Raw genomic sequence first — 21,846 nt, 5'->3', positions numbered from 1 at the left:
ACACTATCCCCTGCCCCAAGGTGCTTCTCTCTTCTCCACTGAGATATCCCTTTCAGGCTTCCAGACCCTACCCAAGTATTTCCCTCTTATTAAGGAGCCCATCAGGTATCGCCCATGCCATTAAATGCAGCACTTAGAATGGAGGCCGAGGAACTCAGGTCTTGAGAGATATCAACTCAACATTTTTAGACCCCCAGTGACTAGCCCATCACAGAGTGACTTGCCCTTCTGCCCTCTCCTGAGACACCAGAGACCTCAAGATAAACTTAAAAGATAACCCTCCCTTATCCAGGAACTAGCTCACCACATTCCTGCTCAATGTTTAACTGTACAATGCCTAAAGAATGCTTGCTTGAGATAACCTTCCTGTTAAGACATAAGCTATCGTTTAGCTTCTCATCCTTTATGATGTTTGCCTAACTCCCCAATTCGGTTTCTCCCTTCTAAAAATCCCCGACTGCAGTTACTAGGGGTCAAACTCCTCTGCCCCTGCGAGGGTCATAAGCTCAGCCCCAGTGCACTGATTCCCCGAATAAACCTCGTGTGCTTGCAGCAAGAACGGTCTCTCTTGAATTATTGGGGCATCGGCTTATCCCGAGACTTGAGTGAGGGCTCCCCACTCTGGGGGTCTTTCAGTCTCTATGAGTCTGATGCTAACCTGGTCTACATAGCAAGCTCCAGGCTAGTCAAGGCTACATAATTCGATCCTGTCAAGGAAAGAAGGGAAGAAAAGAAGGTGGAAGATGAAGGAAGGGGAAGTGAGGGAGGGGAAGAGGGAATCAGGGAGGGAAGGAAGGAAGGAGGGAGTGAACTGGAATGATGGCTCAGCTGTTGAGAACACTTGCTGCTCTTCCAGAGGACTGGAGTTCACTTCCTAGCACCCACAGTGGGAAGTCCATGAGATCCTATAACTGCAGCTTCTGGGGAGCTATCACCATCTTCTGGCCTCTGTAAGCACCATCATACACATACACATAAACTTTTTTTAATTTTGAAACTCCAAAAAGAAAATAAAAAACCTTCCACTTGAGAGGCCAAAATGGATGGATCATGAACTCAGACCAGCCTTGGTTACATAGGAAGGAATTTGTCTCAAAAAACACCCTCACCAAATATAATAAAGTTTATCCTTGGAACCACCATGGTGAAAGGAGAAAGCCAATCCTTGTAAATTGTCTTATGACTCACTTTCATGCTGTGACATTATTGCACACATACACACACACACACTGAAATAGAAAAGTCTTCCTTAATCCCAGCCTTATTCCCTTATTGTATGTCTCTGTCCACTAACACACTGTGAACACCTAGAACCAGCACTGCCTCTAAGACCTGAAGAATCCTATTCATCATATTTGTTGTTTCTATCACTATTCAACGCATGAGAATAAACTAATCTCCTTTTTCTGCTAATGACATTTCATCATTCCCCATTACTAACTTCCTCATTCCTCCTAAACTCTTGTCCTTTCTTTTTTGCCTTTTCCTTATCATCAATTAGCATTTCTCTCTCTTTCCCTTACTTTTTCTTGTTTCTGTATTCTTTGAAAACATTGAAAGCTTGAAGTTGAAGTGTCAGGTCTCTATTTATTTTTGTGTGTGTGAATGTAGTGTGTGTGTGTGTGTGTGTGTGTGTGTGTGTGTGTGTGTGTGTGTGTGTGTATGCAAGTGGAAGCCAGAAGGTGACGTTGGGTATCTGGGTATCTTCCTCTCTCCCTTTCTTTCTCATGTTCTGATGCAGGGTCTCCTACTGAACCTAAAACTCATTGTTTTGGCTATGCTGGAGGCCAACAAGACCCCAAGACTCATCTGTCTCTGTCCCCAACCCAGCCTTGGGATTACAGACACCACCACCACACCCAAATTTTACATGGATACTTGGGATCTTAATTCAGGTCATCATGCAAATACAGAAGGCACTTGCCCACTGAGCCACCTCCCATCGTCTGAAGTTATATCTTCATTGTAAGAACCCTGAAGTCTGTCTTCAGCACATATCTCCCTGCTGTGTGTCAGTTCTAAACAAAGCCCAAAAATAGCCACCTATCAAAATATAACCTGCTCCACATCAAATCAGCCTTCTGAGTTAGAGGGCTCGCAGCTATCTTCAACTCCAGGGAATATGGTGTACTCTTCTTGCATCCAGGGGCACCTGTACTCACATACATATACACATAATTTAAAATGAAATACTTTTAATTAGATTAAACCAAGGCCTCCGGTAGGAAGACTTCTGGAAGACTCCAATCCAGAGGCACAGGAATGTATCTTGCACTATACTTGTCTTGGGATACAATTTGGAACACTAAACTAAGGATTTCTTCTTCCTCTCAGCTTTCTTGAATTTTTCTTTTTCACAGTTGAACCAATGGTCTTTCCTTTCACCAGAAAGATAACATACACATACCCACACAGGCATGCGCGCGCGTGTGCGTGCACACACACACACACACTGAACTGAGAAATCATTTACCCTTATAAAGAGAAAATAGATATAGTATTGCTTTCCCCGATCACTAGTCCAAGGTATTTAGAGTTCATGATAATACACCTTCAATGTTTAAGATGCAAAATTGCATACTCAGTCATATTAGGTGTCATTATTTTATGAAGAATTAGTACCGGGAATCTTATATAACACTTTCTGAGGAGAATGTTGAAATGAATGACTCTCACATTAACTATTTTACCGCACTGAGATGTTCTCCAGACTGTCAGAGCACAGCTAATTTTGAAGTAAATTTGAAAGCAATAAAACAGCTAATAGAGTTGCAAGGTGCTAGGGTTCTGGTTATATCCTGCAGACCAAACCAATTATGTACAAACTATAGTGCGATTGGGAGGTCTGTCATGGCCACTGGTGACTCATGAGCTCTTGAACAGCTTCATCAATGTTGCTAAATACCCAAGAATGGAACAGATCACCAATATCCAGGACCTGAAACATAATCAATACAACAACACAGAAGCTGGGTTTATTACATTTCAAAGTAGCAGAGTTTAAACAGATTACCGGAGAATACCAAATAGTTCTTTATGAATGGACACAGAAGAAACCCTTAACAAATGGGGCGAAACACTGCCTCACCAGCAAGAACAGATTTTGATTAAACTGCCTCTCCAACTCAAGGATTTCCCAAGACCTAAGAACTGAGATTTACTTTCTAGACAGAGCAGCCCAGACTGGGGAGAAATTGGCAGATGTAGGTTCTCTTTGACTAAGATTCCAAGCTGACCAGTCACACAAACAGCTTGATTACAAATACCCCCCCAAATCGCTATACAATTGTGGGGGGTGATATGGTTTTATAATCATCTCCCAACTTATTCTGTAAACAGTTATTTACTAACAGACTAACAACTGGGTTTTTACAACTTAATTCTACGAACTGCTTTCAAAATTGTGTTTGATTGCATCTATCCTACATTATATTTACAAACTAATTTTCTAAGGCAGAAGAAAACTAAGAGGCTGCATTGCAAAGAACAACAGACTACAATTGTGATGTGGCTAGCAGGCCAAAATATAACCCCTCTGGGAGCAGAGCATGTAAATGTTCCCACAGCCTTCATGCGCAGACAGTATATGCTGTACAACACCTTCCCACACAGAGCAAATACATATACATACATCCAGGAGAGGCAGGTATAAAAATGATGAAATTTATATTCTTACACAACTTACAGTAAGCCTTCTGGCTTTAGAATTAAAATAGATAAGCCTTGAGTCATAAATGCTAATACCAAATAACCTTAATTTGCATCATGAGCTAGAGATTATCAGGAATCTCCATGCATATCATCTTGAGTGAACCTTATCATATTACCCAAAAATACTATTATATCTAATTTTAGCTGAAGAAGCTGAAGTTCAAAACTTAAGTGGCTTGTTCAAGGTCATTCAACCAGTAAGAAATGAGTCAGAGCTTGGCTACTAAATCTCTCAAATCTAGCAGTTTTCCTAAAGTACGTATTTCTAACATATATCTGTGATTCTCTAGCTACATCTATATCCTATCAACCCATTTATTCAATAAACATTCATTAAACTTCCACTAGGTTCTTAGCACAATGTTACATACTGCATACTCAAAAACAAATCAGATAACTATATTGACCCAGGAAGCAGTAACATCATTATCAATAGAGCAATTTTTATGTACCTTGTGCCAGGCACCATTATAATCTGTTACAGAACTAACTCAACTTAATCTCATAAAAACTCTGGGATGAGTTGCAGAGAGGGAGGAGTGATGAGCAAAGGGGTCAACACCAGGCTGAAGAAACCCACAGAAACAGCTGACCTGAACAAGGGTTGTTCATGGACCTCAGACTGATAGCTGGAAAACCAGCATAGGACTGTTCCAGACCCCCTCAACAAGGATATCAGTTTGGAAGCCTGGTTAATCTACAGGGTCTCTGGTATTTATCCCTAGTACACGAATGAACTTTAGGAGCCCAATTCACATAGAGGAATAGTCTCTCAGCCTAGACACACAGGGGAGGGTCTAGGCCCTGCTCCAAATGATATAACAGACTTTGAAGATCTCCCATGGAAGGCCTCACCCTCCCTGGGGAGCAGAAAGGGAATGGGATAGGGGGTTGGTGTGGAGCAGAGGAGGAGGGGAGGGGGAGGGAACTGAGATTGACATGTTAAAGAAGTTTGTTTCTAATTTAAATTAAAAAGAATAAATATTAAAAAAGAAAGAAAAAACTCTTGGATGTTGGGCAGCACTGATATTGTCCTTCTTATTTGTGGGACTGAAGGTTGTAAAACAAATTTTCATTGTTCTTAATAATAAAAACTCAGTGACAGCTATCAGAGCTAAAGCTGAAGATCAGAGAAGCAAAGAAGCGAATCACTAGAGAGTTCTCACCTCTACCAATGCTCATACAGAAAGGGAGATCCTGACCTCAGACTGCATCTCCAGAAGCTCTTGCTCCTCAGACTGCACTGAGTTCCTATCTCCTCCCACCTTATATTCCTCTCCAGTGCTGGGATTTAAGGCATGGGATCCCAAGTGCTGAGATAACCTTTGTGTGAGCTCTGTTTCTCTTTTAGATTGGATAAATTTCATGTAGCTCAGGGTGACCTTGAATTAACAGAAAGCTGTCTGCCTCTGTCGCCCAAGTACTGGGATTAAAGGTGTGTGCCACCACTGCCAGGCCTCTATGGATAACTAACATGGCTAGCTTTGCACTCTGATCTGCAGGCAAACTTTATTAGATCATAAACAAAATATCACCACAGAAGGTTAAACCAAACTATTCTACAGACTGAGAAGTAGTAAAGATAGTTTATGGATTGATGAATTTTTTAACAGAGTTGGTGATGTTTCAGTTGGGGTCTAAAACATGAACTGAACTGTAAAAAGTGGGAATGAAAGTAAAAGTTTCCTCTCTGTAATAACTTGAATGGTCCCCCATGGACTTATATATTTGAATGCTCATTGATGGGGGGGGTGCTTCTTGAGAGGGATTTGGAGGTGTGGTCTTGTTGGAAGTAGCATGTCACTGAAGATGGCCTTTACAATTTCAAAAATCCAAGCCAGGTCTAGTTTCTTTCTCTCTCTTTCTGCCTATGATTTACATGTAGTTATCAACTACTGCTTCCATCATTGCCTGCAAATGGCTGAGCTTCCTACCACCATGGTGATAACGGACTAAATCTCTGAAACTGTAAGCTAGCCCCAATTAAATGTTTTCCCTTATGAAAGATGCCTTGTTCATGATATCTCTTCATAGCAATAGAACAGTGACTAAGATATTCTCTAAATACAGACCATGAAGAAAGACAGCAGGGCTAAAGAGCCCCCCAAATGCATATTACGTGTTGTTGCTTAGTCTGCCTATCTTTGTGTTGTTCTTCTTAGCCAACCTAACGTATCAGTCAAAGTTTGGTTGGTTAATTGGATGTGACTGGAAAGAATAGCGAAGTCAAGAATGATTCCAAAATGTCTGAGAAGACCAGGAAAGATGGAAAAGCTGCTCAGTGAAACAGAAGAGAGTGGATGTCACTCTTTGAAGAGGAACTTTAAGTAAGCTGTGCATGTTGGTGCACGCGTGTCCAGTCAAGGTTGTGCACCTCGCATGGGCCCTAAGACTGATTTGCATTAAAATAAATGCCATGGAAACGCCTAAGAAAGTGTTTGGTTGCAGGCATGGTAAGGGATTTACTAAACAGTCAAGCAATTTGTCAAATCAGCAGTTGAATAAACAAATCTGGTCATCCTTGAACAGTTCCAGAAAGACATTTGGGAAGTTGCCAGCCTCATTAGACTATTTAAAATCATGAGACTAGATGAGCTCATCAGTGGAGAAGGAGGGAAAGGAGTGCCAAGGCCTGAGGTCTGAAGCGCCCACTATTAAGAGTTCAGATTGATGAGGAATAGCCAGCAAAGCCAACCAAGAAAGAATGGCTAGCAATAAGCAATTCAGAATACATTGTGGAGAATAAAATTAGAGGGGTAAGGTCAAGTTCAGATGATAGATGGGTTTAAAAAAAAACAACTGAAATGTGACCTTTGGAGTTAGTAATGCAACAAACACTGGCCACTCTAACAAGAGTAATTCTAATGAAATAATGACAAAGAACACAGAGCTGAACACCAAGGGAAAATGGGAGTCCAACTGGAGACAGGAAGATGAGAACTCAGATAGTTCTGGTGTGAAGAAACACCAGGGAATGGAGCACTTGTTAGTAGTCCTAGGAACTGGTATTTGCTGTGTTTTAAGTTGGGGCACATACATGCATGCCTGGATGCCAGTGAAAATGACCCAGTAGAGAGGACAATGATAATGCAGAATCGAGAGCAGAGAATTAGTAGAGCAATAATCTTGAGTCGATATTACAAGATGGAATCCACACAAGTGAAATGACTGACCTTGGCTAACAGTACAAACAGTTCCTCCACAGCAATAGGAAAGGCAGAGTCCAAAGGCAGGCAGGAGTAGTGATGGGACTTGGAACATGTCTGTCATTATTTTATCAGAGAATGGAAAGGTAACTCAGCCTCTGAAAAAAACAGACTGAAAAATACTCTAAAGAAGGGTTGGTAAAAATTGTCTGACAAATACACACACAAAAAAATAGAATGAGTTGCCAAGGATGTGGAGCTATGAATTCAGTCATACACTACTGCCAGGTATGGAAACTGGTAGGAACACTTGAAAAACGATGCCTTTATTTTGCGAAGGCAAACATTCACACACCCTATAACCCAGCAAAGCTATCTCTAGGGATTAATGTTAGAAAACTGTGTCTGTGTGAGCATGTCCTTCACAAGACTCATCATCCTATGATTACTCTGACAGCAGGTGGTTTAAAAACTACTAACAAAATAATGCCTTCAATGTATGAATGAGTAAGAAAATAACAAAATGATGGCTACTACAAGAAAAAGGGGTGATTGAGAAATGGGGGAATCTGAAACACTAGCACGACCATCTCTTGAGCTTGATTTGTTAGTTATACAAATATGTTGTGTCAACCTTCCTTTAAACATTTTAATGTTCAATTATGATGTGTGATGGGGCGGTCCTTCTGTGTATATGTTTCTCTTATTGGTTGATGAATAAAACACAGTTTGGCCAATGATACAGGAAGATAGGTGGGGCGAGGAGACCAGGAGAATTCTGGGAAAGGTAGGCAGAGGAAGACCTCGAAACAGTTGCCATGTAAGGACCAGGAAGCAAGGAAATACATAGATTAGTAGTTATGGGTTAATAATTAAGAGAGAGCTAGCCAGTAAGAAGCCCTAGCCATTCGGCCAACAGCATAGTAATTAATACAGCATCTGTGTGTTTATTTGGGGCTGAGAAGGAGTGCAGGACAAGAGAAAACTCCACAACGGATGTGTTTTCATTCTCTTAGTCTCCCTGCTTAATGTTAATCCACTCACTTTTGATTTATAACCCTTGAATAAACTCCATCAGTTCAAGATCCTTTCACTCACTTCCACCTGTCCTTCTTCTCTGACTATGACATAATTTCCCTTGGGATTCCATGAAATCCCTGATTGCTAAAGGAGGTTAAATGGTCCACAGGTAATTATCTGTAATGACTAGTAGCTCATCTCCCCTAGTCTTAGACGACGTGCTCTGGTGTTTGGTACACGGTGTGCTCACTTTGAGCCTCTGTTCTGTGCTGATCTTGGAGGTAGACTGCCCTGAATCTTCTCTTATGAGACCTAGGCTACCTGTAACCCACCAGTCCTCTCAGCAGTCATACATGGCTCTTACATGTTTCTTACTGGCTCAGGAACTCTCAGTTACTTCCTATGGGCTGCCCTGCTAAGCATGAGGCACCAATGATGCTGCCTCTGCCTTGTTTATCTTTTGCTTCCCATATCTTCCAGCCCCAAGTCACAGAAAGCTCTCTGTGCTCTAGGACAGTCCCAAATCTGGCATGCTTCTCTAGTTTCACCCACCCCTCCCCCAGTCTGCCCCTCAGACAGCCACATCCTAATCTCCTCTACGTTTGGGTCCATTTTGTAAACTTTATCCTCGGAGTGCATCAGATTCTGACTTTTAAGATTTAACCAACCACTGAGCATCTGGAAAATTCTGATATACTATGTGTCATTATCTTTGATCCTGTCATTTTGCTTCATGTATTTCAAGATTCCATCAGGTTTGCATTTGCTGTGGCTGCAACTCCTTTATATACTGACATCATTTGTTTGTTTGCTTGCTTAGGTTTCTGGTCATGGGGGTGCTTTGTTTTTTATCTGTTTGCTTGCTTGCTTTGTTGTGGTGCTGTGGTTTGTGTTTGGAGGGGGTTTTGCTTGTTTGTTTGTTTCTTAACTCTCGATATGTAGCCCAGATCCTCCTGCTTCAGCGTCCTGACTGCAGAGGTATACAACACCTCCCAGCTGTACCTGCTTAATGTAATGACATGTCCTTTGTGTCTTAATGTAATTTTTGTCTCCGTGTTCTAGCTGCTGTTGCATAGTTTACTCAGCCCTCTTATGTTTATCATCTGTGTGCTGCATTTTTTCCACCCACTTATTTGTAACCTAAATAAGGTTCTGTTCATTTTTCTCTTCTATTTTTTTCTCTTTGTCTTTTATATTAATTTCAATTGATCTACCTTAAAGTTCCGTTAAAGGTGTATTTGTCAGTTCCAAAGTTTCCATTTTGCTGTCTTTGTAGTTTCGATCTTACTGGGGAATGAGGAAGTGTGTGTGTGTGTGTGTGTGTGTGTGTGTGTGTGTGTGTGTGTGTGTGTGTAAAATGTCACAGTGCAATCTATTGTTTGGCCAGGTATTGGTGGTGCACGCCTTTAACCCCAGCACTTGGGAAGCAGAGGCAGGCGGATCTCTGTGAATTCGCGGCCAGCCTGGTCTACAAGAGCTAGTTCCAGGACAGCCTCCAAAACCACAAAGAAACCCTGTCTCAAAAAACCAAAGAAAAGCCGGGAGGTGATGGTGCACGCCTTTAATCCCAGCACTCGGGAGGCAGAGGCAGGCGGATCTCTGTGAGTTCAAGGCCGGGCTGGACCGATAGCCTCCAAAACAATACAGAGAAACCCTGTCACATAAAAAACCAAAAACAAACAAACAAACAAACAAACAAAGAAAAAAAGAATTCCATAGTTTGTATGCTAACAAAAGTAATATTTTAAAATGAAAATAATAGAAAAGCATTTTCCTTGCATCCATTTCTAGCATCCCAATCCTATTCTTTTGGCCCTAAAATGAGAAGCTTGAAATTTTGTTTCATATGGATAGTTCAGGGTTCAGACAGAAATCCAAGAAGAAGATACATAGAATTTGGGGCTCCCTTTTGTGTCTCTATTTGCCAAGACCCCTCCTCCCTTTCAGTCATTGTGGTTGCTTCAAATTCTCTTCTCAGGAAGACTGTGAGATTTCTACCCATGTTTGGCATCTTAGTTTACCAGTTATGACTTCCTTTCAGGTTAAAGTGTGTAAGAAATAGGGGTGAGACATTTTCTTTAGCCCCGTAGCCACTAGGAAAGTATCTGTGCTCCTGTAAACAAACTCCAACCTACACTCTTGTAAGCAATCCTAGTGAAACTCATTAGATCGCACACACACACACACACACACACACACGCACGCACGCACGCACGCACGCACACAGGGATGGAGGTGGGAGCTAGTTAGGAAAAGGAAGAGTATTGACAGGAGTGGGAGGCAGCGGAGAGAAAAGAAAATGAGCAAGATGAAAATGCATTGTGCACGTATACAAAAATACCATGGAACCCATTACTATATATAAACTACATTTGCTAAAACTAAAATTAAATATCTCTAAGAGATTAGAGCTTGTCAGTGCTGTTCCTTCCTTCCAAATGTCCATGAGAAATTCACAGGCCCACATTTGTTCAGGTTGATGCTCTGATGCCTCCAGATCAGGGTTTGTATTACTGCAGGATTTTGTCTATTTGAGAAAGTTCTCTGATAGGCATTATATGTCATTGCTAAAGCAGAATCAAGTACCTGCCATTAAAACCAACAATTTTTCTCTTACCTTTAGACTTCGGATTGTTTCTTTTATTTTGTTGCTGTTTTACTTTATTTTTATTTTGTTTGTTTATTTTTTCCTTTTCTCCTCCTCATTCTCATCCCCCTTCATTTTCTAAAAGACTGGGTCTCACGTAGTCCAAGCTGGCTTCTGACTTGCTTTGTTGCTGAGGAAGACCTTGAACTTCTGGTCCTCCTGCCTCTACCTCCTGAGTGTTGGAATTGGAAGGGTGTGTGCTGCCACCATGTTCAGTCTGTGTGATGCTAAGGACTGAACCCAGGACTTTATGCATGCTAGCCAAGCACTCACACAACTGAACTTCATCTCAGCCCTCTTTTCTTAATTAGAAACACATGGAGCCGGGAAGATGGCTCGGTGAGTAAAGGTACTTGTCACCAAGCCTAAGGTCCTCAGTTGATCCCTGGACCCACAAGGTTGAGAACCAACTCCTGAGAGTTGGCTGCAGACCTACACGCTGTGACATGCGGGCACCCACTCACAAACAAAAATAATTAATTATTAATTAATTAGAGATAAATTAAAAACCAAAAACCTACTTAGAGCAGGAAGAACTCTATCCTTCTTCCTGTGATTCGTCGTGTCCTTCCTTTCCTGGGGCAGTAAGATTCGAGCTTGCTGTGGAACATTAAAAGCAGAGAAGCTAAAGGAAATAAGAGGGGCAAGTAGAGATGATTTTAAGCGTCACTCTGTAAAGACTGTGGATATATTGTGATGGAGACATATTTCAGAGCATCTCAAACTTTGAAAATCACTTGAACCAATTAGGCTTCTGATCAGAGACCCTGCAAAGGTCTGAACTCCAGCACACACACCTAGGAGAGTGGCAGACCCCGGTGAAGCCTCTCAGGGCAGATGGGGGGATGGGGGAAACTAGAAATCTAATGGAAGAAGGAAGTGCTCAGAGACATAGCCCAAGAAAACAGAGACATCCTCCATTTTCACCCATAGCTTCAGGATATTTTAAACTAAAAGATACCGAATAGACTACCCTGGATCCAAAGATTTTATTTTAGAGGCAAGGGAACTGAGTCCCACACTTGCAGACTTCCTAACTTAGCCAATCAAAGGTCTTCTCCCCAAGCACAGGCTTGACACTATCATAGCCTGTGCTACAGCAGCAGGGTGCCTGCCCTGTTTAAGCCATGCTAAAGCATGATGGAGAATTCTAATACAGAACATTTTATTCATTCTCTGTTTAAAAGTTTCAACCACAGCAGAGTGAATTGAGGCTTCTTTGCAATCTTGTAAGATAAGGGATGTCCCAACTGTCTATTCTAATTATAATAAAGCCATATGTCCTCCCGTAGATTGTTTGGCATAGTGTCCAAGTATTGATGGCTCATGGGATTTGACGAAGATTAATTCAGATGAGCTCATAAGTGTGTTGGTGTAGCTATCTAGTGGGTGTTCCTGTCTGTGTGCAACTGCTATTGAGGATAATACAATGATACAAAGTTGAGGCTTCCCTGCCCAGTGCCGCCTTCAGATTCAATCATTAGTCAGAATCTGCATATTCCCGGAGCATCTTTTTATCATCTCAAATGAGACTGACAAGCCGAGATCAATGAATTTCAGAAATGCTACTTTCAAGTTTGCTTCTACGTCCATGGGTTTATCCTCTCAACTTCAAGTTATATAACAAGCGCTAGCATCTTCTGGACAAATCAATATACATCAAGGGAAGAATAACTGTGTTTCTCTACAGAAGACAGCACATGCTTCCAATGACAACAGTGCTCGAATGAAAAGAAAGCCAACCACTCACATTACAAGATTAAGAATTCTTACAAATGTCAGCAAAGTACAATGGTTTACATTCATGAAGATGTATTCATGGAACCTGTTATTTGGAATAATGGGTTCCATTTCTTTGAACTAAAGAAATTAACTTAAAAATGAAGGGAGAAATGTCTTTTAAAATGATTCACCGAGGGCTAGGTTAGTTCCACAGTAGAGCACTTGAAGACATGTACAAGGCTCTAGGTTTGATCCCCGGCACTACAAAATAAATAAAGTAAAATAGCATAACTCTTTGTTCTGCTTAACAACTGCACCCACTCAGATTACCCAAAGAGAAACTTAACAAGTAACCCCAAATGCCCAGTGTAACTGAAAATCAATCTAGCTTTGATGAAAAATAGATATAAGCGTTTGGGATTTATTTTTAATTCCTTCCCCTTATAAAGTAAATGTCAATAGTTTAAATGTTTACTTTTTTATGTGCATGGGTGTTTTACCTGCATGTATGACCATACACCGTGATCATGCAGTACCCTCAAGACCAAAAGACTATAATAGGTCCCCAGGGACTGTAAATACAGATGAGTTCAAGTTCATGTGGGTGCTGGGAATTAAGATGATTCCTCTGGGAAAGCAGCCAATGCTCTGAATCACTGAACCACCTCTCCAAGATCTGGGGGGAGTTGGGGGAAGGGAAACTGTAATCATAATATAATATATAAAAATCTATTTTCAATAAAAATGTCTTTAAATATTTTTTAATTATTTAAAAAATTATTTGAGGCTGCAATTGTATATCTGAAAAAGAATGTAAAATGTAACGAAGTCAGATGTGGTAAGTCACACCCATAATCCCAGCATTCAGGAGGCTGGGACAGGAGGATTGCCATGAGTTTGACACCAGCCTGAGCTACAGAGCACTATCCTAATTCAAAAAAAAAAAAAAGGAACTTGGCACCTGAAGGTAAAAACGCTTGACATCTCTTCAGCATTGAGTTTGTGAGGAGAGGAATGCACGTGTATATGTAACTCAGTGAAGACTTTAGGCCTCACTCATACCCTAAAGATTGTCTCCTTTCTCTTTTTAGATTTTTGGGTTTAATAGTAGAACCCTCACTAAGGAACTCTTCTCCAGTTCCTAGACTGCTGCCATTCACTTTAGTAGCAAGCCAGTGACTTCTACATTACATAATCACAAACCACATGGGTCACAAATAAAATGCTGATCATTTTCAAACAGAACACTAATCCTGACCTAAACTAGAAATAACCAGGGAAGGCTGTAAAGAGCAATGATAGTGGAATTGGAGAGATGGCTCTTTTGGTAATGGGGACATGGCCTCTAGACCCAGAACGCACACATAGTGATGAGCACTTGTAATCCTAGCACTGGAAAGATGGAGACGGGGTACCCGGAGCTGCTGTGCAGACGGCCTAGCAAACTTGGCAAACTCCAGGCGAGTGAGAGACCCTGTGTCAAAAACAAAAAATAAAAAGTGGGCTAGTGCCTGAGGAACAATACCTGAGGCTATCCTCTCACCTCCATAGACTTGTGTGCACGTGCGCACGCGCACACACACGCACACACACACACACACACACACACACACTCACACATGCACATGGATAATGATGTTTATATGTGAACAACAGACAAGTACAATGTGAATATACATCTCAATTTATGGGTATGTCCAAATAGGTCAAAGAAAGGGGGGATTTAAAAGCCAAGAGAGCAATGAAGAGGATTAGATCAGATATTTAGAAACTGATCTTTTACCAAGGTAACTGACACTAACTCTAGTCTGAGGTTGAGGTTGCTGAATCTTTATTTTGTAGCTTTTGTGTGTGAGGCTGTGGGGGCCTCTGAACGTGCATACATAATTCTGGGAGGCTTTTCCAGTAAGTGACCATGCATAGGAACCCTTCCTTCATAGCCTCTTAGCTTCATTAACATTTTTCAATTAAGGTTGACACAGCAACTCCGTGTTTATTCTGAACATGGTGATGTGAATGAGAAAGTTGCCCCTAGGCTCAGACATTTGGACACTTGGTCTCCAGGGGGCGATGCTCTTTGAGTAGGTGGTACATGCTGGAAATGGGCTGTAGGAGTATATAATGTCTCTCCATTTTCGGTTCTCTCTTTCTCTGCTTCCTGTTTGTGGTTGAGGATGTGACCTCTCAACCTCCTGCCCCTGTCTGCCACTTGCGGCCACCCCTACCCACCATGATGGACTCTTGCTCTTCTGGAACTATAAGCCAATTTAAATTCTTTTGTGAGTTGCCTTGACAAGTCATGATATTTTATCACAGAAACAGAAGAGTAACTGTACACTGGCAATTTCCATTTTTTTCTAAGTACTATTTTTAAATAACTACCTATACTACAGAATTAATATTTTATTAAGAAAATTCACAGCCCTGTAGTCCCTACAGCCATAGCACCAACTTGGGCCTATCCCAGCAGAGGCTGTGGTGTGAGCCTAGCTGACTTTCAACAAGCCCTGTCCACCCCGATATTGTGAGGGAGTTAGACCTTCCCAGGCCTTAGTGATGGTGACCGATTTCTGGACCAGAGCATGCTCTAAGTTTGTGGGACCAAATGTTCACTGCCGTGTGACAATGACACCTCTAGCAAACATAGCTTCACTGAATATACAGTGCACCAGGAGGTGGCCCCTGACTGGAATCTTCTGTCCCAGATTCTTGACCAAGACCAACAGGATGGGCAGCCTGGGCAGATCAAGCATTCCTGCCAATGTTGCTCACTGGTGTACATCCTGCAGGACTCTATTGTGGGGACACAGAATCACATGAGTACCTTCACCGGGAACATCAACCGAACTCAGATGGTGGCATAAAGGAAGGATGTGCTCACTGTGTGAACTCTGAAAGCAGCTGCTAGACCAAAACCCACAGGAAGCTTTGGTCTCAGCTAGCTTATTTGGCATCCCTAGAGCTGTCCAAGAATTTGGTCTTGCCCATTTCAAAAGCAATGTAACCAAGACAGTGAAGGACTTTGATTGCGTCTTGGCAGAGCTACAAGGTGAGGCTTGTTGAGACAGCAAAAGAGGCCAAAGAGAGAAAGAAAGGGAAAGGACACTGGCGACTGCAGAGGAGGCCAAGGATCTGGTCAACAAGGCTGCCACCAAGCAACAACAGCAGCAGTAACAGTCTGTGTAGCCCACTGGTCAGTGCAACTCCACTCCCTCTCCCTCTCCCCCATTGTACTTTATTAGTAAAAGTCTGCTGCCAGGGCTGAAGAGTTGGCTCGGTGGGTACAAGCACTGGTTGCTCTCTCAGAGGACTTAAGCTCAGTTCCCAGCATCCACATGGTAACTCACAACTGTCTGTAACTCTAGTTCCAGGGATCCGAAGCCCTCTCTGGCACCATATTCTTTCTACAGCACCAGGCATGCACATGGTGCACATACATACACTCACATGAATGATAAATAAATCTACAAAATGAAATTTAAGTCTATTTCCAGCCCTTTCTGCTGCCTGGATGATGGGTTGGAGTCTTGCTGCTCATTTGTGGTACACCAGGCTCAGTGTCAGGTCTGATCCTGACCTCACCCTCTTGGGCAGCTGATGACAGGTGCAGAGGGGTGTAGTGGCTTTCCTAAGGTCACAAGCAGTATATAAATGAGGTAGTAATAAATGATAGACTGTACAGTCCATTGGGGCAAGGTTCCTTGCTTTATTATCTGATGTATCCCAAGTACATGGAACATTGTGTAGCTCATAACCAGTGCTCCATAACACTTGATTTGATTGACTCACTCTAGGAGGGAAAAAGGAAGGAATGGAGGGAGGGAGGGAGGGAGGGAGGGAGGGAGGGAGGGAGGGAGGGAGGGAGGCACCACTGTACACAAAAGAAAGGGGAAGGAGGGGAGAGAGATTCTCGTGACTTGTTCCCAACATCTCCCTGACTCTGCTGGATTTCCTACCACATCCCTGAACATCACTGAACACCATGGCCCTTAGCCTTGACAAAGCCAATAAGTGCCAGCTCCCTCTAGCCTAGGGACAACCTCATCCTGTGTAGATATAGTTGGTATGGACATTAATGGGACACACAGCAACATTTTGTCGTTGTTGTGAGAGTCCTGAGGTCAATTTGGCAACTTTCTGTTTAATGAGCTCAGTGAACAGATACCTGGAGTTCTGTAAGATGTCAGACAACACAGAAAACCCAGGAAGCACTGAAAAAAAGGGGATGGGTGCAGGGAGGGAGCGCGAGGAGAGGAAGGAGGGGGAACTGCAGTTGGGATGTGAAATAAAGGAATAATTTTTAAAAGATTTTTTAAAAGAGGGGATGAGTGAGTGATCCAGGGAGAGCATCTGTTCTTATGCCAGTCATGAGGATCTTTGCCTCCAGCCTTTCAGCAGTGAGCAGCTGACTGAGCCTTACCTCTGCTGATCGTAATCCATCCCCTCATGTAAGAACGCAGGACTTTAGTGTTTTATTTCTAATTCAGCCCCCATTACTAATCTTTACAAATTAACCCTCCATAATTGCAGCTTTTTGCATTTTTACCTAATGCCATTGCTTCTTGTCACAAAACCTTTTCTGACTGAGAAAATTAACCCCTTGTTTATTTCCAAGGAAAAAGGTAACAGCTTCCTATTATATAATGACTAGATAATTGGCAGCATAAAAAAACAGATTTTCACATGGAAACTACATTTTACATACATGTATTAGTGGGCTGATAGTATAAATTTCAGATAAATAAAGTGTAAGTGGCAGTTAAGAACAGTCATATTGAGCTGGACAGAGGGTTTCATGGCTAAGAGCAATTGTTATTTTGGCAAGGGACCCCTGGGTTTGGGTTACAGCACCCCTGTGGTTGTTCACAACTGTCTGCAACTCCAGAAGATCTGATGCCCTAGGAAACACACACACACACACACAAATAAATCTAAAATTTTTTAAAGAACAGTGGTATTGCTATGACCTTTAGAATAAATTAGGCTATTTCATTTTGAAAGTTCTCTTTAAAGTCTCTAATATCTTCTGGCTAACCTGCCTGAGTTAATGCATTTTCTTCACTAAGATATATGTTCTGGCATTTTGATGCTTTTGCACAAAACAAAAATATGTTTTTTATACATTATAATTCTTTGGAATGTTTACAGAACTAATCCATGTTATGTAAACCTAACTGAGCAGTAGATTTAGTGTGACTGGAACAATTACACTTACAGTAATTACAATACGTAATTACTGAAATTATATATTGGGGGAGGCAACCATTTATTTACAAACATTATAAACTCAAGATACTTTAGAGGTTTAAACAGTTAACACAAGAAGAACACTGACAGTTCATAGCACTAAATTCAACAGTTTGTGATACAAAGTGTCTTACAAAGCAAATGTAGAATGAATTCCCTTACAACTTCTGGCATCTGGGTAAGTTTTTTCCTCTTTGTGTTTGTTCTAATTTATTCTTTCAATATATGCGTCTGAACCAGAAAAGTGACTTTAAAAACTCTTTGACAAGCCAAGGCTTTTGAGACGAAGTTGATGTCTGTGAAATCCAGTCACAGGGACTGGCTCCTGCCACCCTCTCTCACTCCTTAAGGAAAGCGAACAGACCCTTCTTCTTGTCCAGGTGACCTTCATCCCTAACTAGTCCTCAGGGGTGCCCTTAACCAGAACAGGCCCAGGCTCTGGGCTGTTGGGAGTTCTAGGGCCTAGATGCAGCCTAGAAGGCTATTTCCCCTCTCATCTGTAGATGTGTGAAAGCCAAAGTTACATTTCACGTTTCAATTACTATGCCTAAGAGATCCATGACATAAAAATGCCTCTGATCTGCAAGCCCTGCCCAAGGACAGATAGCTCCTGAAATGCCGGAAACTATGGTTTATGGGAGATAACAAGCCTCATGTTTTCATTCCCCGAAACAAGTTTCTTTGACTCATCTGCACCAGATGTGCTTGACCACATGTGGGTGGGATGGTCACAGGCAGGAAATATATCAGGATGTATGCTTGCCCCTGACGGCATGTTGGCTGGAGGTATATCAGAATATGTGCTTACTCCTGACTGGACCTGATAGGAAATCCTTAAGCCACTGCAAAACTTGATTCAGGGCCATTTTTTCTGGGAAACCAGAGATGCACCTGACCAGTATTTAATTAAAGCTTGCTTCAATTTGGGCTTTAAACTGTGGTAGTGGTATTATTCACAACCGGTGGGATTAACAATGGGATATTCTCTCAGAGATGTCCCTGGGGTCTGGATATCAGGGGTGGTGAACACACGAGGTGAACTTTGAAGTGCATGCCCTGATAGTTCCCACAGCTCTGGGGACTGAGCAGTAGGTAAAGCCTTTTGGGGAGGGACCTAGTCTGAGTGACAGGAGTGGAGGTCGAGGGGGCCTCTCTTTTTAGGATATCTCCCGTGTCACTGACCAGGAAGACTGTGTAGTCTCAAAGGTTGGCCATGGAAACCTGCCAGGAGATTTTCTAGGTAAGAGTCTTGCCTGGTCTCTGATGAATGACGTAATAACCCTAAAGTGATTATCTCCTAGAAATGGGCTTACAGGGCAGCTGTGGTTCATTGGCAGCAGTAGAGATGCAAAATGGTGCCTGAGGCCCTCCAGTGGCTGTTGGTGAAATAGCAGCAGGGCTTTCTGGGACTGTGCGTTTTCTTCCTGAGGCAACAATAAGTAACAAACACTATGCAAGTCTGGGTCAAGCTCCAGTTGCAAACCATGCCTGGGGAGAAGAAACTGAAGAGTTCCAATGTGCAGTCCTCTGTGTTAGGGAAGTCATGGCAGCAGGAGCGCAAAAGTAGCCGTTCCCATCGCATCATCAGAAAGCACAAAGAGGCTGAAATCATAGGCTTTAAAAACAGGGTATTTGACCAGCACATCCATCAGTGGTGGTGCACGCCTTTAATCCCAGCACTTAGGAGGTAGAGGTGGTCAGATCCCTGTGAGTTCGTGGCCAGCCTGGTCTACAGAGTGAGTTCCAGGACAGTCAGGACTACACAGAAACCCTGTCTCAAAAGAAAAAAACAAAACAAAACAGGGTACGACCCTGAGGGTCTCACTTCAGAAATCATGTGAATCTTCCTCGTGACATTAATACATATAAATATACTTGTTTGCGGTTAATACATTATTATTATATAAACATAATGCCTTAACTTTAAACAAATTTCCTTACCACCATTTAAAATGTGTCTTGTATTAGCTCTCAAAATAGCATAAGTGCAATATCTAGCATTAAAGCTGAAAATAGAAACTACCTCAAAATCATCTCCTTAAAGTAAAATTAAAAGGCAAAGAAATGTCTATGTAGATCAGGGATAGAGTTTGCTAACATGTACAAGGCCCTGGGCTCAATTCTCAGCACTGGGGGAAAAAAGATTTCCCAGGTGAACCTAATAAAACTCCAGTGTTCCGCACCGGGGTGTATGGGATGCCGCTCAATTGGCAGAGTGCCTGCAGCACACACAGAGCCCTGATTTGGACCCCCAACACCACAAGTAACTAGGCATTACGGTGCACACTGTAAGCCTAGCATCTTTAAAGTAGAGACAGGAAGATCAGAAGTAAAAAGTCATCTCTATATAGTGAGTTCGAAGATAGCCTGAGTGAGCTACAGGAGAGCCTGCACACACACACACACACACACACACACACACACACACGCTCCTCCAGGGACAGGCGTGCTGTCCACTAGTGATTCATGCCCATAACCCTCACCCTTGGGAGACGATGAGTGGAAGACCAGAAGTTAAATGCCATCTTTCCCACATAGAAAGTTTATGACCAATTTGGGTGACATGCGACCCTGACTCAAGGGGAGGGAGAAGGCAGAGGACGACGGGGAAGGTCAATTAGTGAGATATTAACTAAGACTGAGATTATTGTAGACTAAATAAGGAGTTCTACCTTATTCCCAATGGGGGAAAAATGTTCTGAGTTTTTTTCCCCGGGGATATACACAAGCTGTGCACTGGGCCCTGGGACTCCCCAAAAGAACAAACCATATATGCTTCCTTCTCTCCTGGAATTTATGTGTGAGAGAAAGACAGACTTGAGAAAACCCCATATCACAAGCTGTAATGTAACAGTGAGCACACGGGATGCGGGGGGCCTCCATGTCGGGTTAGGACATCGCCCTGCTCCCCACAGCATGTATGCAGAGTTTCACTCTAAGATTTTTATTGTTAATTACTATAGAAGACGACAAAAGTAAATTAAATGAAACCTTACCTAAGTCCATTTCAAAGGAGTCTTCAGTGTGACGGGACCACCAAAAATAAATAAATCAATAAATAAATGAAGTAAGCCTCTGCTCAGTCAGTGTGAAAAATATGAAGGGCATCTGCAGTATTGTTACAGAATTCAGTCTGGTCTTTTAACCACAATTTCAGCTCCATGAAGCCCGTTCAGCAGGAACTCATGCTATCAGTCATAAAGACAGTTGAAGCAAAGGGGTCGGCTCCGACCATCCCTTCTGGTTCTCCCAGGGGCACCTCGAGGTCAGCTTTGTTCTGTAAATCTCCATTAGGCAGCAGAGTTGTGCTGAAAGGGGGCTTTCCAGGTGCCCTTGAGGGAAGAGAGGTACTAGAGGATTCGGTGAGTTATTCATACGCTGTCCTGAAACAATAAGTAGATAATGTGAGGGAAAGGCCCAAGTAAGTGACACAGGAAAGTGAGTGTGGATTGGGGCTAATTTGAGGAAGTACTGGAAATCCACCTGTGTGTATGTGAGATGTATAAAATGGAATCATTACAGCAGTTCAGAAGGCAGCTGCGGGGAGCTTGAGAGGAACTGTCAGGAAGTGACTGAGGAAGAGCAGAGTTACAATGGTAGCACAATCAGGATTAATGGCAAGAAGCAATATGGGAAGGAAAGAGAGCTGAGGTCACTCCTAAGTGCCTGTGGCTTCACTAAAAGAATTCCCTGAGGGTCAGCAACAAGAGTGACCGGTTCATAACAAGCAAAGGGAGCAGGGCATAAACTTAGTGTTAGGCATCTTCCAAATGAGGAGACTGAAATGCAGAGAGGTTAAAGTATTTGAGATTTCCAGAGATCTACAAGGAGGACACCAACTGGCAATCCAAGCAATAGTGGAGAGGCTGCCTTAAATGCCCTTCCCCAATAATGAGACTGATGACTACCTTATATGCCATCCTAGAGCCTGCATCCAGTAGCTAATGGAAGCAGAAGCAGAGATCCACAGCTAAGCACTGAATTGAACTCCTGGAAACCAGTTGCAGGGAGGGAGTAGTGGTGAGCAAAGGAGTCAAGACCTGGCTGGTGAAACTCACAGAGGCAGCTGACCTGAACAAGGGGGAGCTCATGGACCCCAGACTGATGGTTGAGAGACCAGCATGGGACTGATTCAGAACTCCTGTAAACGTGGGTGTCAGAGAAAAGGCCTCGGCAATCTATGGGGCCTTGGGTAGTAAATCAGTATTTATCCCTGGCATACAAATGGACTGGGAGCCCATTCCACATGGAGGGATGCTCTCTCAGCCTGGACACATGGGGGAGGGCCTAGGCCCTACCCTGAATGAAGTGACAGACTTTGAAGATTCCCCATGGAGGGCCTCACCCTCCCTG

At 42.6% G+C, this 21,846-nt stretch overlaps 1 pseudogene; it reads left to right on the top strand.

Moving 5' to 3' along the window:
* The first annotated feature begins 13,646 nt into the window (after positions 1-13,646).
* Positions 13,647-15,420, top strand: LOC121139425 (annotated as a pseudogene).
* The last annotated feature ends 6,426 nt before the right edge of the window (positions 15,421-21,846 follow it).

Source organism: Mesocricetus auratus, unplaced genomic scaffold (genome assembly GCF_017639785.1).
Source record: "Mesocricetus auratus isolate SY011 unplaced genomic scaffold, BCM_Maur_2.0 Super-Scaffold_15014, whole genome shotgun sequence".
NCBI classification, from domain to species: domain Eukaryota; kingdom Metazoa; phylum Chordata; class Mammalia; order Rodentia; family Cricetidae; genus Mesocricetus; species Mesocricetus auratus.
Note: the sequence above shows the minus strand (reverse complement) of the source record. Positions and strands in the feature narration are given on the sequence as shown.